The sequence below is a fragment of the Pristiophorus japonicus genome, unplaced genomic scaffold, assembly GCF_044704955.1.
Source record: "Pristiophorus japonicus isolate sPriJap1 unplaced genomic scaffold, sPriJap1.hap1 HAP1_SCAFFOLD_75, whole genome shotgun sequence".
NCBI classification, from domain to species: Eukaryota; Metazoa; Chordata; class Chondrichthyes; family Pristiophoridae; genus Pristiophorus; species Pristiophorus japonicus.
This window is the reverse complement of record NW_027254666.1, coordinates 1695291-1711156: the sequence shown is the minus strand read 5'-3', so window position 1 is coordinate 1711156 and position 15866 is coordinate 1695291. Positions and strand designations below refer to the sequence as shown.

The 15866-nt window shown below is 47.0% G+C and overlaps 1 non-coding gene across 1 annotated transcript; it reads right to left on the bottom strand.

Moving 5' to 3' along the window:
* Positions 1 to 9006: 9006 nt before the first annotated feature.
* On the bottom strand, positions 9007 to 9079 carry trnak-cuu (transfer RNA lysine (anticodon CUU)). Its single transcript has one exon. It is a non-coding gene; the product is annotated as a tRNA-Lys (tRNA).
* Positions 9080 to 15866: the final 6787 nt, after the last annotated feature.

The following is a 15866-nucleotide window of genomic DNA, read 5'->3' as shown; positions in this document are numbered from 1 at the left end:
TTAACTTTCACAATAAATGTACTTTTTCTGTTCTGCCTGCACTGGGCTCTATTACATTTGAGCTATTTACTAGCACACGCAGCTGCTGTCAGATCCAGCAGAAAGGCACTCGCGACTTTAAAAGATCGCCTTTGTTGCCCACGATGGCTTGTCTTCCACCATGGGCTTACTGTGTTTCGAAAAAGGTGGTGTCTGCTGTGGGTTGTTCAGGGCAGTCTGTGAACCGCAGCCTCATTTGGTCCAGGTGCTTTCTGCAAATTTGTCCATTGTCTAATTTGTCGACAAACAACCTACTCCCTTCTTTAGCTATCACCGTGTCCGCGATCCACTTGGGACAATGTCCATAGTTCAGCACATACACGTTCATTCAGATAAATTTTCCGTGACACAGTAGCGCGACCATCATTTACATTTTGTTGCTGACGCCTGCTCTCTACCTGATCATGAAGTTTGGGGTGGACCAGCGAGAGTCTGCTTTTAAGTGTCCTTTTCATGAGTCGCTCAGCCGGGGGCACCCCTGTGAGCGAGTGGGGTCTCGTGCTATAGCTGAGCAGTATTCGGGACAGGCGGGTTTGGAGTGAGCCTTCTGTGACTCGTTTAAGGCTCTGTTTGATGGATTGTACTGCCCACTCTGCCTGCCCTTTGGAGGCTGGTTTAACTGGGGTCGAGGTGACATGTTTGATCCCATTGCGGGTCATGAATTCTTTAAATTTGGCACTGGTGAAACATGACCCGTTGTCACTGACCAGTATGTCAGGCAGGCCGTGGGTGGTAAATATGTTCCTCAGGCTTTCAATGGTAGTGGTAGCGGTGCTTCCCGACATTATTTCACATTCAATCCATTTTGAAAAAGCATCCACCACCACCAGGAATATTTTACCTAGAAATGGGCCGCATAGTTGACATGGATCCTCGACCATGGTCTGGAGGGCCAGGACCACAAACTTAGCGGTCCCTCTCTTTGCGCGTTGGTCAACTGAGCACATACGCTGCATTGCCATACACAGGAATCTAAGTCAGAGTCGATACCGGGCCACCACACGTGGGATCTGGCTGTCGCTTTCATCATTACGATACTCGGGTGTTTGCTGTGGAGATCCGAGATGAACGTCTCCCTGCCCTTTTTTGTTAGCACGATGCGGTTGCCCAACAACAGGCAGTCTGCCTGACTGGACAGCTCGTCCTTTCGCCGCTCGAACGGCTTGATTGGCTCATGCATTTCAACGGGGATGCTGGCCCAGCTCCCATGCAGTACATAGTTTTTTACTAGAGACAGCAGAGTATCTTGGCTGGTCCAAGTCCTAATCTGGTGGGCCGTGACAGGTGATTTATCATTTTCAAACGCTTCCCTAACCATCAACAAGTCAGCGGACTGCGCCACCATCAACAAGTTTGCAGGCTGCGCCATTTCCATCCCCGTGGTGGGCAATGGTAGCCGACTGAGAGCATCCGCACAGTTCTCAGTGCCTGGCCTGTGGCGGATGGTATAGTTATACGCTGAGAACTTGAGTGCCCACCTTTGCATGCGGGCTGAGGCATTAGTATTTAACCCCTTGTTTTCAGCGAACAGGGATGTGAGGGTAGTATTTAACCCCTTGTTTTCAGCGAACAGGGATGTGAGGGGTATGTGATCGGTTTCCAGCTCAAATTTGAGGCCAAACAGGTACTGATGCATTTTCTTTACCCCGAACACACATGCTAGTGCCTCTTTCTCAATCATGCTGTAGGCCCTCTCGGCCTCAGACAGCTCCTGGAAGCATAGGCGACAGTTTGCAACTTGCCCGCAATGTCGGCTTGTTGTAATACACACCCGACACCGTACTACGACGCATCACATGCTAGCACAAGTCTTTTACATGGGTTATACAATACAAGCAGCTTGTTGGAGCATAAAAGCTTTCTGGCTTTCTCAAAAGCAATTACTTGTTTTTTTTTCCCCTTAAACAGTTCTCACCTTTGTGCAATAACACATGTATGGGCTCTAAAAGGTGCTTAACCCCGGTAGGAAGTTACCAAAATAGTTGAGGAGTCCCAGGAACGACCGCAGATCCGTGACGTTCTGTGGCCTGGGCGCATTCCTGATAGCCTCTGTCTTGGCGTCTGTAGGCCGAATGCCGTCCGCCGTGATCTTTCTCCCCAAAAACTCCACTTCTGTTGCCATGAAGATGCATTTCGACCTCGTCAGCCGCAGCCCTCCACGATCCCGTCGCTGTAGGACCTCCTCCAAGTTTTGACTGTGTTCCGTGGTGTCCCGACCCATAACCAATATGTCGTCCTAAAGGACCACCGTGTGTGGTACTGACTTGAGTAGGATCTCCATGTTTCTCTGGAAGATCGCTGCAGCCGACCGAATTCCAAACGGGCATCTGTTGTAGATGAATAGTCCCTTGTGCGTGTTGATGCAGGTGAGGCCCTTCGAAGATTCCTCCAGCTCCTGCGTCATGTAGGCCAAAGTCAGGTCAAGCTTGGTGAACGCCTTGCCTCCTGACAGCGCGCCAAATAGGTCGTCTGTCTTAGGTCGCGGGTATTGGTCCTGTAGCGAGAAACGATTTATAGTTACTTTATAATCGCCGCAAACCCTGACCGTGCCATCACTTTTGTGTACTGGAACAATCGGGCTGGCCACTCGCTGAATTCCACGAGGGAGATGATGCCCTCGTGTTGCAGCCTGTCCAGCTCGATTTCCACTCTCTCCTCATCATGTGTGGTACCGCTCGCGCCTTTTGGTGAATGGGTCGTGCCTCTGGGACCAAGTGGATCCGCACATTCGCCCCGGAAAAGCTTCCAATGCCTGGCTCAGAAATGGAAGGAAATTTGTTCATAACCTGGGTACATAAGGCCTCATCGTCATGTGATAGCGCTCGGATGGTATCCCAGTTCTAGCCGATTTTGCCCAGCCAGCTCCTTCCAAGCACTGTGGGGCCATCGCCCGGGACAATCCAGAGTGGCAGTTTGTGCACCGTGCCCTCGTAGGTGACCTTGACCATGGCGCTGCCCAGGACAGTGATAAGCTCTTTGCTGTACATTCTCAGTTTCGTGTGGATGGGGCTTCGGGCTGGTCTGAATGCCTTGTTGCACCACAGTCTCTCAAACATATTTTTAATCACGATGGATTGGCTAGCGCCAGTGTTTAGTTCCATGGTTATGGGTAAGCCATTTAATTTTACATTTAGCATTATAGGTGGACATTTCGTCGAAAAAGTATGCACCCCGTGTACTTCAGCATTTGCCTCCTCTCTCTGAGGCTCTAAATTGCTTTGATCCACCATGGACCGATCTTCCTCTGCCACATGGTGGTTAGCAGGTATTGCAGAGCTTGCAGCTCATTCGCAAGGCCGTTGGAGATGCCCCATTCTTCCACAGCTATTGCAAACATACCCTTTGAAGCGGCATGAATAGGTTGAATGGAAGCCTCCACAACGCCAACAAGGTGTGAATTGCCTTGCATTCATCCTTTGTTGGGGACTCTGAGGCCTGCTTCCAGTTGCAGACTCGTGGTTTCTGCCCTGTACATGTCTGCTCACAAAAACAGTTCCACTTAATTTATGAAGATTGCTAGCACTTGTGTGCTGAGAGGTTTGTTTGGTGTTATCACTGGTGGACATAAATACCTGTGTTATCGCAATGACCTTACTGAGGGCCGGTGTCTCTACAGCCAAAAGCTTTCGTAGGATGGTCTCGTGGCCAATGCCCAGTAGAAGAAAGACTCTGAGCATTTGCTCCAGGTAGCCATCAAAGTCACATTATCCTGCAAGTCGCCTTAGCTCGGCGACGTAGCTCGCCACTTCCTGATCTTCAGATCGCTGGCACGTGTAAAACCGATACCTCACCAAAGCACGCTCTCCCTCGGGTTATGATGCTCCCGAACCAGTGTACACAGCTCCTCATACGACTTATCTGTGGGTTTCACTGGAGCCAGAAGATTCTTCATGAGGCTGTAGGTCGGTGCCCCACAGAATGTGAGGAGGACCGCTCTCCTTTTTGCAGCACTTCATTCTCCGTCCAGCTCATTGGCTACAATGTACTGGTCTAGCCATTTGACATAGGATTCCCAGTCCTCACCCTCCGAGAACTTCTTCAGGATGCCAACAGTTTGCTGCAAGTTTGTGTTGGATTCGTATTCTCGTCGCCAGTTATTGTGGTCCTAACACAGATGATGCTGCACACAGGGAGATTAAAGTAAGAGTGACCTCAGTCTTTCATAAGACACTCCAGAGTGAGAAGCTCGCCTTAGGGGCCGGCTTACATACAGTGCTCCCAAGTAGTGCTGGAATCCCTTGGGACTTCAGGGGATGAGCTCCCTGGTGGCAGAACATGGGAATGCATGCTTTACAGATACACAACACATACATTGCCTCAACTTTGAATTCTGGCAACATCACTTGTGTTTAACCTTCGCCGCACCTCCGCCACGATCTCTTACCGTTCCTCCACCACGACCTCTCACCGTTCCACCACCACGACCTCTCGTCACTCCTCCACCACGACTTCTCACCGCTCCTCCACCACGACCTCTCACCGTTCCAACACCACGATCTCTCACCGCTCCTCCACCACGACCTCTCACCACTCCTCCACCACGACCTCTCACCGCTCCTCCACCACGACCTATCATCACTCCTCCACCACGATCTCTCACCGTTCCTCCACCACGATCTCTCACCATTCCTCCACCAAGATATCTCAGCGTTCCTCCACCACGATCTCTCACCGTTCTTCCACCACGATCTCTCACCGTTCCTCCACACTTACCTTCGAGTTGCTCCGCTGTACCTGGATCCCGCCGATGTTCCTGCCCATGCACCAAACGGCGACATGGGTTTTTATGACGTGCAGCAGAGCAGGTCTCCAGCCGTCCTCGTTAACCCTTGCCACTGGACCAAGACCTCGCTCTATCAAGCCCGTGTAGTGGCTGGTGTGCAATGGTCACACCACATTAAAACCATCCACCCACAGGCATCTTCCACCCTTTGATTGGAGTTCAGGACTGCAACATCGGGTCCTTCATTGAAACACCTGTTAACCCATGTGGAAGTAAGCCTTCCTCGTTCAAGGATCCACCTATGATGATGATGATGATGATGTGTGGGACCTTTCCAAATGCCTGCTGGAAACCATCAGATTAAATCAAGTGAGACCCGTCCCTTGATTCAGTTTTCACTGACCTTGCCTTAGGAAGGCTACATTGGCTTTGGAGGGAGCACTCTGTCGGTTTCCCATAATGATACCTGGAATCCAAGGTTTAAATTAAGATATGAGATTACACCCACTGGAAATTACAGGGTCGAGCAGTGATTTGATCAAAAGTTTCAAGATAATAAGGGAGCAGATAGATTAGGTGGAGAGAAATGATTCCCGCTGGTTGGGGAGTACCAGACTAGGGGCCATAGTCTAAACATTGGAGCCAGACGTTTCAGGAGTGAAATTCGGAAACATTCCTACACACACATGGTGGGAGAGGAATGGAACTTCCTTCTGAAAAGGGCAGTTGGTGCGGGGTCAGTTGTTCATTTTACATCGCATTTTGACCAAAATTATTAAGGAATATGGGCCAAAGGTGGGTATATGGAGTTTCGTCACAGATCAGCCATGATCACATTGAATGGCGGAACCGGCTCGAGGGGCTGAATGGCCTCCTCCTTTTCCTGTGTCACAGGCTCTAGGGGCTGAATGGCCTCCTCCTGTTCCTGTGTAACAGGCTCGAGGGCCTGAATGGCCTCCTCCTGTTCCTGTGTAACAGGCTCGAGAGGCTGAATGGGCCTCATCCTGTTCCTGTGTAACAGGCTCGAGGGGCTGAATGGGCCTCCTCCTGTTCCTGTGTAACAGACTCGAGGAGCTGAATGGGCCTCCTCCTGCTCCTGTGTAACAGGCTCGAGGGGCTGAATGGGCATCCTCCTGTTCCTGTGTAACAGGCTGAAGGGGCTTAATGGGCCTCCTCCTGTTCCTGTGTAACAGGCTCGTGGGGCTGAATGGACTCCTCATGTTCCTGTGTAACAGGCTCGAGGTGCTGAATGGGCCTCCTCCTGTTCCTGTGCAGCAGGGTCGAGGGGCTGAATGGGCCTACTCCTGTTCCTGTGTAACAGGTTCAAGGGGCTGAATGGACCTCCTCCTGTTCCTGTGTAACAGGCTCAAGGGGCTTAATGGGCCTCCTCCTGTACCTGTGTGTAAGGTCTGGGAAACAAAGGGAGGTGATATGAGAAAACATAATCTAAATGGTATTATGTTAAAAGGGAAGTTGAAAGATTGAGTGATTTACACACGTAAATATTTGAAGCTGGGTAGATAAGTTGCTAAGTTGTTTAAAAAGAACACAGGGCCCTTGGCTTTATATGTCGTGAAATGGAGGACACCAGCGAGGAACTTATACCATACCTTTTCAATCCCGGTTTAGGTCTCAGTTGGAGAACTGTTTACAGTTCTGAGCACCACAATTTAGGAAGGATATCAAGGCATTGGAGAGAACGTAAGAAATATATAAGAAACATTTTCTGTTGTTGTTGAAGACACAAACACAGGCATTAATCGAGAATCAACCTGCAGGTGACCACACATAACTAAAGAGAGCCAGAGAGACTGACAGAATCGGGAAACACCGGCAAATAGACAAGAGATATTGACAAGGACTGAAAGCACTTTGTGATCAGAAAATTGACGGCCCAGCTGTGGTTAATGACACAGCTTTTCATGATTGATCTCCTTACAAGCCTTGAAATTCAGGAGAACCGGTTTCGTGGTATGAAGCTCGAGCTAAACCCACGGGGCGATGCCAACAGGCGCCTGGCAGCAATCAGCGACCGGAAGATGCAACTTTAGCACGCCCGGCTCATTCAGTCGGCAGAGTATTAGACTTTTAATCTCCGGGTCGTGGGATCGAGCCCCATGTTGGGTGAATTATTTTCCTTAAACTTTTATGGTGCTTTCACATGAAAACATCATTAATGAACCCACAATCTTCTTTTGCACAATGAAAGAAATGCGAACTGAGGGAGAGTTGTTCATTTGTTCTGTATAAGAACACAAGAACCAGGCACAGGAGTCGGCCATTTGTCCCTTCGAGCCTGCCTTCTTTTGCACTGAAACAAATTATAACCGTGTTGTTAAATTAGCAGTGCGAGATATTTAGAGGGCACATTTCAATGTTTCACAAAACCATCCCTTTCGCTACAGCCACCCAGGATCGATTCCCGGTTTGAGAAGTAACTTTGATATCGTTGTTTGTCATTGAAGTGGGGTCAGTTTATGAAGTTCGATGGATGTCCCAAAGCACTTCAAAGTGGTGTCCAAACAAATGAGTTTGTAATTAAAAACACTAAATGTCAGGAGTGGGATATGAACACACACCACCAGAGGAGACTGTGAACTGAACGCAGCATCTTCGACCGCTTGGCCATCCTGACAGTTGGAAGCTCCAGTTGCAAGTTATTACTCTGGAATGTTTCAGACCGGACACTTGTTCAGTGTTACTGGAAGGACCAATGACCGGGATATTCTCTCCCCCGGGATTTTCCGGAGCATGTGCTCGGTGTGTGGGGCTTTGGTCCGGGTCCGAGGTAGCTTGCAACATGTGACAATGCACACCGGACTGCTCTTGTTCCATTCAATCGCACATTAGTTTTTGGTTCAAAAAATATATCAGAAAGGTGACATGAACCCACATCTTCAGAGGAGACAGTGACCCGAACACAGAACCTTAGACCGCTAGACCATCCTGACTATTCAGTGCTGTGTGTGGCCACTTGCAGGTTGATTTTGAACTTTGGTGTCGTGTCACATGAAATAAATGAGGGCAGCAGGCTTGTCTCTGCCTGACAGCGGGGAAACAGCGAGACAGACATTGCATTGTGTTCAGGTTTAATCACAGCAATATCCGCAGTCAGGAGCTGAAAAGGACGAAGAGCTGAAAAAACACAAGAAGAAAGCTAAGAAATGTCAGCAATTGTGGTAAACTCTTTAATGTGTTTCCTGCTCGTTTCGTGATGCGGTGCTCACAGAGGGAGCCCGGATGCAGAAAGTAAATCTTTCATTCAAAATCTTTAAAATAATGACATGCAACAAATTAAACTGTGTGTCGGGGGATGGGGATGGGTGAAGATTATTTGTTTTATTCCCCATTAATTAACCGACAGCGTTGTTTTGTAGAATTGCTACTGAGGGACAGTGGAAACTTCAATAACTGAACTTTAACTATTTAAGGATTTTGAATCATTGATGAAGTTTTCTCCCCTTACTGACTTTACTCACTCTGTATGTTGGAGACTGGTTTAAAATGTTCAGTGCTAATGCGAAAAGGAACCGGGGGCGACTTTTGTTCAATTTATTTCACAGCAAAAATAGTCTCCAAAATAATGTTTCCACCCGTGCTCGAACGGGGTACCTTTCGCGTGTGAGGCAAAACTGACAACCGCTACACTGCAGGTAAAGTAATCTTAGGAATTTAACCAGAGCTTTAACCGACACAGCTGGCCGAAACGTCAGGAGCTGGTTTTACGAGAATAGAATGAAGGTGCTGTATTTAAGAAGGCTGTGAGTGTGGCAGGAATTGATCTCGTGTTTCCCAGACTTCACCCATAGGAACAGGAGATGGCCATTTATCACCGAGTGGTAAGGATCTGGGATGCACGTCTTGAAAGGGCGGTGGAGGCAAATTCAATCTTATCTTTCAGACGGGAGTTGGATACGTTTCTGAAGGAAAAACAATTGCAGGGCTACGGGAAAGGGTGGTGGAGTGGAACTCGCTGAGAGTCGGCACGGATTCGTTGGGCCGAATGGCCTTCCGTGCTGTAACCATTCCATGATTCGATAAGTTATTGGCACATTTCATAGTATGGGTGGGAGCACAACATTGCAAAGGGACATGGATTTTGTCAGCAAAACTAGAGGCATCTGATTCAGGAGATTCGCGGGGCGTGGAAATTTCGGAGTTTAATGATTTTGAAAGGAACATTTTTGTTTTGTGCCGTTTCGGTCAGAGGTTTTGCATGAAAGCAACATGAAATGAAAAGAAATCGCCCAACGTGGGGCTCGAACCTACGACGCTGAGATTAAGAGTATCATGCTCTTCCGACTGAGCTAGCCAGGCTTCTAACCAACACACGTTTTTATCACTCATTGCAGCCAGGCGCCTGTTGGCTCTGCCCCAGATGTTAAAACTTGCTGTTGAAGAACTGACAGGGTCTTCTTCAATGGTGGACCAGGCTCGAGGGGCCGAATGGCAAACTCCGGCCCCTAATCCGTATGTGTTTATGATTACGTCTTTATGCGGAGCTCCTTCAGGGTGAACGAGCCAAAGGAGGACAGCGGAAAAGTTACAAGGACACCCTCAAAGCCTCCCTGGTAAAGTGCAACATCACCACTGACACCTGGGAGACACTGGCCGCAGACAGCCCGAGCTGGAGAAAGTCCATCCGGGAGGGCGTTGAGCTCTTTGAGGCTCGATGCAACGATAATGAAGAGAGGAAGAGCAGGCAGCGGAAGGAGCACGCGGCAAACCAGTCCCAACGACCCCTTCCCTCGACGTATGTCTGTCCCACCTGTAACAGGATCTGTGGCTCTCATATCGGACTGTTGAGCCATCAAAGGACTCACTTTGGGAGTGGAAGCAAGTCCTCCTCGATCCCGAAGGACTGCCTCTGATGGTGCCGATGATTTTCGTGTCAAGCGAACGTGTTAACCGCTACACTGCGGAAACCTTTCCACTTTCAGCACCAGATTACCAGAATAAAACCCAATGTTATCGGGAGAAAATTTCCTCATATGCTCAGACCAAAATATATCATATGACAATAGAATTTTATGAATTAATAAATGATGTTTAAATCAATGCTTCTATTTCTTTTACACAGTAGATGCATAAAGATGTGTAAAATAGATGAACTATTTTTTTTATAAGGTTTTGAATTAAAAGTACAATTTCCCTGACCGGGAATCGAACCCGGGTCGCAGCCGTGAGAAAGCAGCTCCGTAACACAGAACTCTGTGCTCTACGGGCTGTTCTCTGAGACACACACCGAGACAGACATCACCTGCTGCTGGAGGGCCATCAACTCAGTCAAAGATGCTCTTTGGTCTTGCCGAAACTTGCTGGTCTTCCAGAGCAAGGAGATGTCCACCTCTGCGTGTTGCAGACTGGCGCAATCCAACATGCAGGATTACGTGCTGAGGGACGCACTTAAAAGTGGTGCAGTTGCCGCAAAGGCAGGGTGGGGAAGGTCCACAGTTTAAAGCCCTTCTGACACAGTAAACCCCGGGGCAGGAATCAATATAAAACTCCCCTCGGGCCGTACTTGTAACTTCTTTATTGTGTACAAGGAGCACCATGATCTGTAAACACATCTGTAGTGCCATGTACAATGTAAGGTCTGTTTCGTGATGCACGTTGAAAAAAAGTGTAAATGTACCGTTACCCATTCCATGTACTGTACAGTGACACGTGTGATGTAATTTGTTGAATGCACTACAAGGTATCCCGTATTGTACCGAATTGTACTGGAACTGAAAAGCAAGGGAATATATCTACAGAAACTGCAGTCAGAACCCAAATGTAGTGTATGGGATTACTGACGGCAGCTAAATGTACTGAACTGCTTTTGAATGTACTGCAGAAATTTTTATATGAATAAAGTATTTTTTTAAATAAAAAAATATTCTCTGCCTGACACCGGGGAAACAGTGAGACAGACCTTGAAGCAAGGGTCTGGTTATTGCCAAACAGCAAAAGAAATATTAATTCTGGAAGAACAATATCCAAACGAACAGTGACCCCCACGTGATTTAACCACGTAACCTTCGGATCTTAAGTCAGAGACACTACCGTTGCACCATGAGACCTACATAGCGTGCTGGAGATGTTCCTATATATCAAGGTTCTGTAATACAAGGGTCTTTAAAATCTCCATCCATTCCCACCAGGTATCACAAGTAGTGCTCACCTGACAGGCACCGTATGGTTTCTTCTTAAAGTTTTCTCTTGCTTTCAGGGGAAACCATCATTAATTAACCCCTCACCTTCTTTTGCACAATCAAACAAATGCTAACTCAGGAACAGTCCGTACTTCAATCATTTGTCCTGTGCTTTGCATCTTAACTCGAAAACGATATCTCATTTTACTCACTGTGTTATAGCTTTCCGGTTCAAAATCTTGATTGCCGATGACACCACGAATCTGGCGCAACTTTTTTCAAATTTAACAGCACTGGTTATTCCTACCATGCACACAAAATACAATCAGTAGTGAAAATAAAATCCCAACATGCGTATTTTCAGATTCAACGCAGTAGCATTTCAAATAAAGTTAAAGAATTTTACACTGAAAAGATTTGCAAGTGTTGCTTGTATTTGTGTCATTAATTCAACTTTGTGGCGTCTGACTCCCGTTCATGCCACTGCTGAATAAGAAAGGAGGTTTTGACATTGACCAGACTGCACTGCCCCTTATATTTGTGAGCTCATCCTTTATATTCAGTGATTTCTCGCCCTTTGATGGGCTGCAGTGTAGCGGATATCACGTTGGCCTCACATTGAGTAATGTTGAGAGGGAAGACTCATCAGGGGAGGGCAGCAGCAGCCAAGTTCATGGCACCGTGGCTGGCTTTACTACACAGGAGGGCAGCAAAAAGAGTGGGACAGCGATAGTGATAGGGGATTCGATTGTAAGGGGAATAGATAGGAGTTTCTGAGGTCGCAACCGAGACTCCAGCTGGTATGTTGCCTCCCTGGTGCAAGGGTCAAGGATGTCTCGGAACGGTTGCAGGACATTCTGAAAATGGAGGGTGAACAGCCAGTTGTAGTGGTGCACATTGGTACCAAAGATTTAGGTAAAAAAAGGGATGAGGTCCTACGAGATGAATTTAAGGAGCTAGGAGCTAAATTAAAAAGTAGGACCTCAAAAGTAGTAATCTCGGGATTGCTACCAGAGCCACGTGTTAGTCAGAGTAGGAATCACAGGATAGCTCAGATGAATACGTGGCTTGAGCAGTGGTGCAGCAGGGAGGGATTCAAATTCCTGGGCCATTGGAACCGGTTCTGGGGGAGGTGGGACGAGTGCAAACCAGACGGGCTGCACCTGGTCAGATCCGGAACCAATGTCCTGGGGGGAGTGTTTGCTAGTGCTGTTGGGGAGGAGTTAAACTAATATGGCATGGGGATGGGAAGCAATGCAGGGAGACAGAGGAAAACAAATTGGAGACAGAAACAAAAGACAGAAAGGAGATGAGTATAAGTGGAGGGCAGAGAAACCCAAGGCAAAAAATAAAAAGGGCCACTGTACAGCAAAATTCTAAAGGGTCAAAGTGTAATAAAAAGGCAAGCCTGAAAGCTCGGTGCCTCAATGCGAGGAGTGTTCAGAACGCAGGAGAGGGCTCTGAGCTAGTTAGAGTGGGTGAGAGCACAGATAAACAGGACCTCAAGAAAGAATGCAAAACGCAGGAGGCAACAGAGCAGAGTAGCACTGGGGTAAGTGTAAACCACAAGGTGATAGGAAGGGACAATATGTATGAATATAAAGGGGCTGCAGGAGGGGTCAATACAAAAAAATCATGGTTTAAAAACTAGTATTAAACACTCTACCTAAACGCACGCAGCATTCAAAATAAAGTAAATGAGTTGACGGCACAAATCATGACAAATTGGTATGATTTGGTGGCCATTACAGAAACGTGGTTGCAGGGTGGTGAAGACTGGCAATTAAACATACAGGGGTAGCTGACAATTCGGAAAGATAGACAAGAAGGGAAAGGAGGTGGGGTAGCTCTGTTAATAAAGGATGATATTAGGGCAGTTGTGAGAGATGATATTGGCTCTAATGAATAAAATGTTGAAACATTGTGGGTTTAGATTACAGATAATAAAGGGAAAAAGTCACTGATGGGCGTAGTTTATAGGCCCCCAATTAATAACTTGACGGTGGGGTGGGCAATAATCAAGGGAATAATGGAGGCATGTGAAAAAGGAACGGCAGTAATCATGGGGGATTTTAACCTACATATTAATTGGTCAAATCAAATCGCACGGGGTAGCCTGGAGGAATAATTCATAGAATGCATACGGGATTGTTTCTTAGAACAATATGTTACAGAACCGACAAGGGAGCAAGCTATCTTAGATCTGGTCCTGTGCAATGAGACAGGAATAATAAACGATCTCCTAGTAAAAGATCCTCTCGGAATGAGTGATCACAGTATGGTTGAATTTGTAATATAGATTGAGGGTGAGGAAGTAGTGTCACAAATGAGCGTACTATGCTTAAACGAAGGGGGCTACAGTGGGATGAGGGCAGAGTTGGCTAAAGTAGTTGGGAACACAGACTAAACGGTGCCACAATTGAGGAACAGCAGACGACTTTTAAGGAGCTCTTTCACAATGCACAACAAAAATATATTTCAGTGAAAAAGAAGGGCAGTAAGAGAAGGGATAACCTGCCGTGGATAACCAAGGAAATAAAGGAGAGTATCAAATTAAAAACCAATGCGTATAAGGTGGCCAAGGTTAGTGGGAATCTAGAAGATTGGGAAATTTTAAACGACAGCAAACAATGGCTAAGAAAGCAATAAAGAAAGGAAAGATAGATTACGAAATTAAACTTGTGCAAAACATAAAAACAGATAGTAAAAGCGTTTACCGATATATAAAACGGCAAAGATTGACTAAATTAAATGTTGGTCCCTCAGAAGATGAGAAGGGGGATTTAAAAATGGGAAATGTGGAAATGGCTGAGATCTTAAACAATTATTTTGCTTTGGTCTTCACAGTGGAAGACACAAAAACCATGCCAGAAATTGCTGGTCACAGGAATGTGGGAAGGGAGGTCCTTGAGACAATCACTATCACGAGGCGGGTAGTGCTGGACAGGCAAAGGAGACTCAAGATAGACAAGTTCCCTGGTCCGGATGAAATGCATCCCAGGTTATTAAAAGAGATGGCGGAAGTTATAGCAGATGCATTGGCTATAATCTTCCAAAATTCTCTGGTCTCTGGGGAGGTACCAGCGGATCGGAAAGCAGCTAATGTAACGCCTCTGTTTAAAAAAGGGGGCAGACAAAAGGCAGGTAACTATAGGCCGGTTAGTTTAACATCTCTCGTGAGGAAAATGTTTGAAACTATCATTATGGAAGAAATAGCGGGACATCTAGATAGGCTTAGTGCAATCGAGCAGTCACAGCATGGATTCATGAAGGGGAAATCATGTTGAACTAATTTACTGGAATTCTTTGAGGATTTAACGAGCATGGTGGATAGAGGTGTACCGATGGATGTGGTGTATTTAGATTTCCAAAAGATATTCGATAAGGTATTGCACAAAAGGTTACTTCCGAAGATAGAGGTTCGCGGAGTCAGAGGATATGTATTAGCATGGATCGAGAATTGGCTGGCGAACAGAAAGCAGAGTGTCGGGATAAATGGGTGCTTTTCAGGTTGGAAATCGGTGGTTAGTGGTGTGCCACAGGGATCGGTGCTGGGACCACAACTGTTTGCAATATACATAGATGACCTGGAAGAGGGGACAGAGTGTAGTGTAACAAAATTTGCAGATGACACAAAGATTTGTGGGAAAGCTGCTTGTGCAGAGGACACAGAGAGGCTGCAAAGAGATTTGGATAGGTTAAGCGAATGGGCTAATATTTTGCAGCTGGAATACAATGTCGGAAAGTGTGAGGTCATCCACCCTGGGAAAAAATACAGTAAAAGGGAATATAATTTGAATTGGGAGAAATTACAACATGCTGCGGTGCAGAGGGACATGGGGATTTGTGCATGAATCCCAAAACGTTCGTTTGCAGGTGCAGCAGGTAATCAGGAAGGTGAATGGAATGTTCGCTTTCATTGCGAGAGGGATGGAGTACAAAAGCAGGGAGGTCCTGCTGCAAATGTACAGTGTATTGGTGAGGCCGCACCTGGAGTACAGCGTGCAGTTTTGGTTACCTTACTTAAGGAAGGATATACTGGCTTTGGGAAGATACAGAAATGATTCACTCGGCTGATTCCGCAGATGAGGGGGTAACCTTATGATGATAGATTGAGGAGACTGGGTCTTTACTCGGTGGAGTTCAGAAGGATGAGGGGTGATCTCATAGAAACATTTAAAATAATGAAAGGGATAGACAAGATAGAGGCAGAGAGGTTGTTTCCACTGGTAGGGGAGACTAGAACTAGGAGGCACAGCATCAAAATACGGGGGAGTCAATTTAAAACCGAGTTGAGAAGGAATTTCTTCTCCCAGAGGGTTGTGAATCTCTGGAATTATCTGCCCAGGAAGCAGTTGAGGCGAGTTCATTGAATGTATTCAAGTCACAGATAGATAGATTTTTAACCACTAAGGGAATTAAGCGTTTCGGGGAGCGGGCGGGTAAGTGGAGCAGAGTCCACGGCCAGATCAGCCATGATCTTGTTGAATGGCGGAGCAGGCTCGAGGGGCTAGATGGCCTACTCCTGTTCCTAATTCTTATGTTTCTTATGTTTCTTATGGAGTAGGCGTCGACTAAAACCAAAAACATTTTTGAAAGGACCTGCGTAGTCCTCATGGATGCGTGCCCAAGGCTTGGTGCGCCAGGACCAGGGGCTAAGGGGGGCTTCCCTGGGCGCATTACCCAATTGGGAAAACGTGTTGCACCTGCGAACACAAAGTTCCAGATCTGCGTCTATGCCTGGACACCAAATGTGTGACTTGGCAATTGCCTTCCTCATGACAATGCCCGGGTGCTCATTGTGGAGTTCTCTGATGAACACCTCTCTGCCCATGTGGTTGTTACGCGGTTTCCCCACAGTAGGCAATCGGCCTGAATCGAGAGTTCATCCCTGCGCCTGTGGAATAGTTTAACTTCCTCAGGGCATGCCCTGTACGTGGCTGCCCAGTCCCCATTCAGGACACATT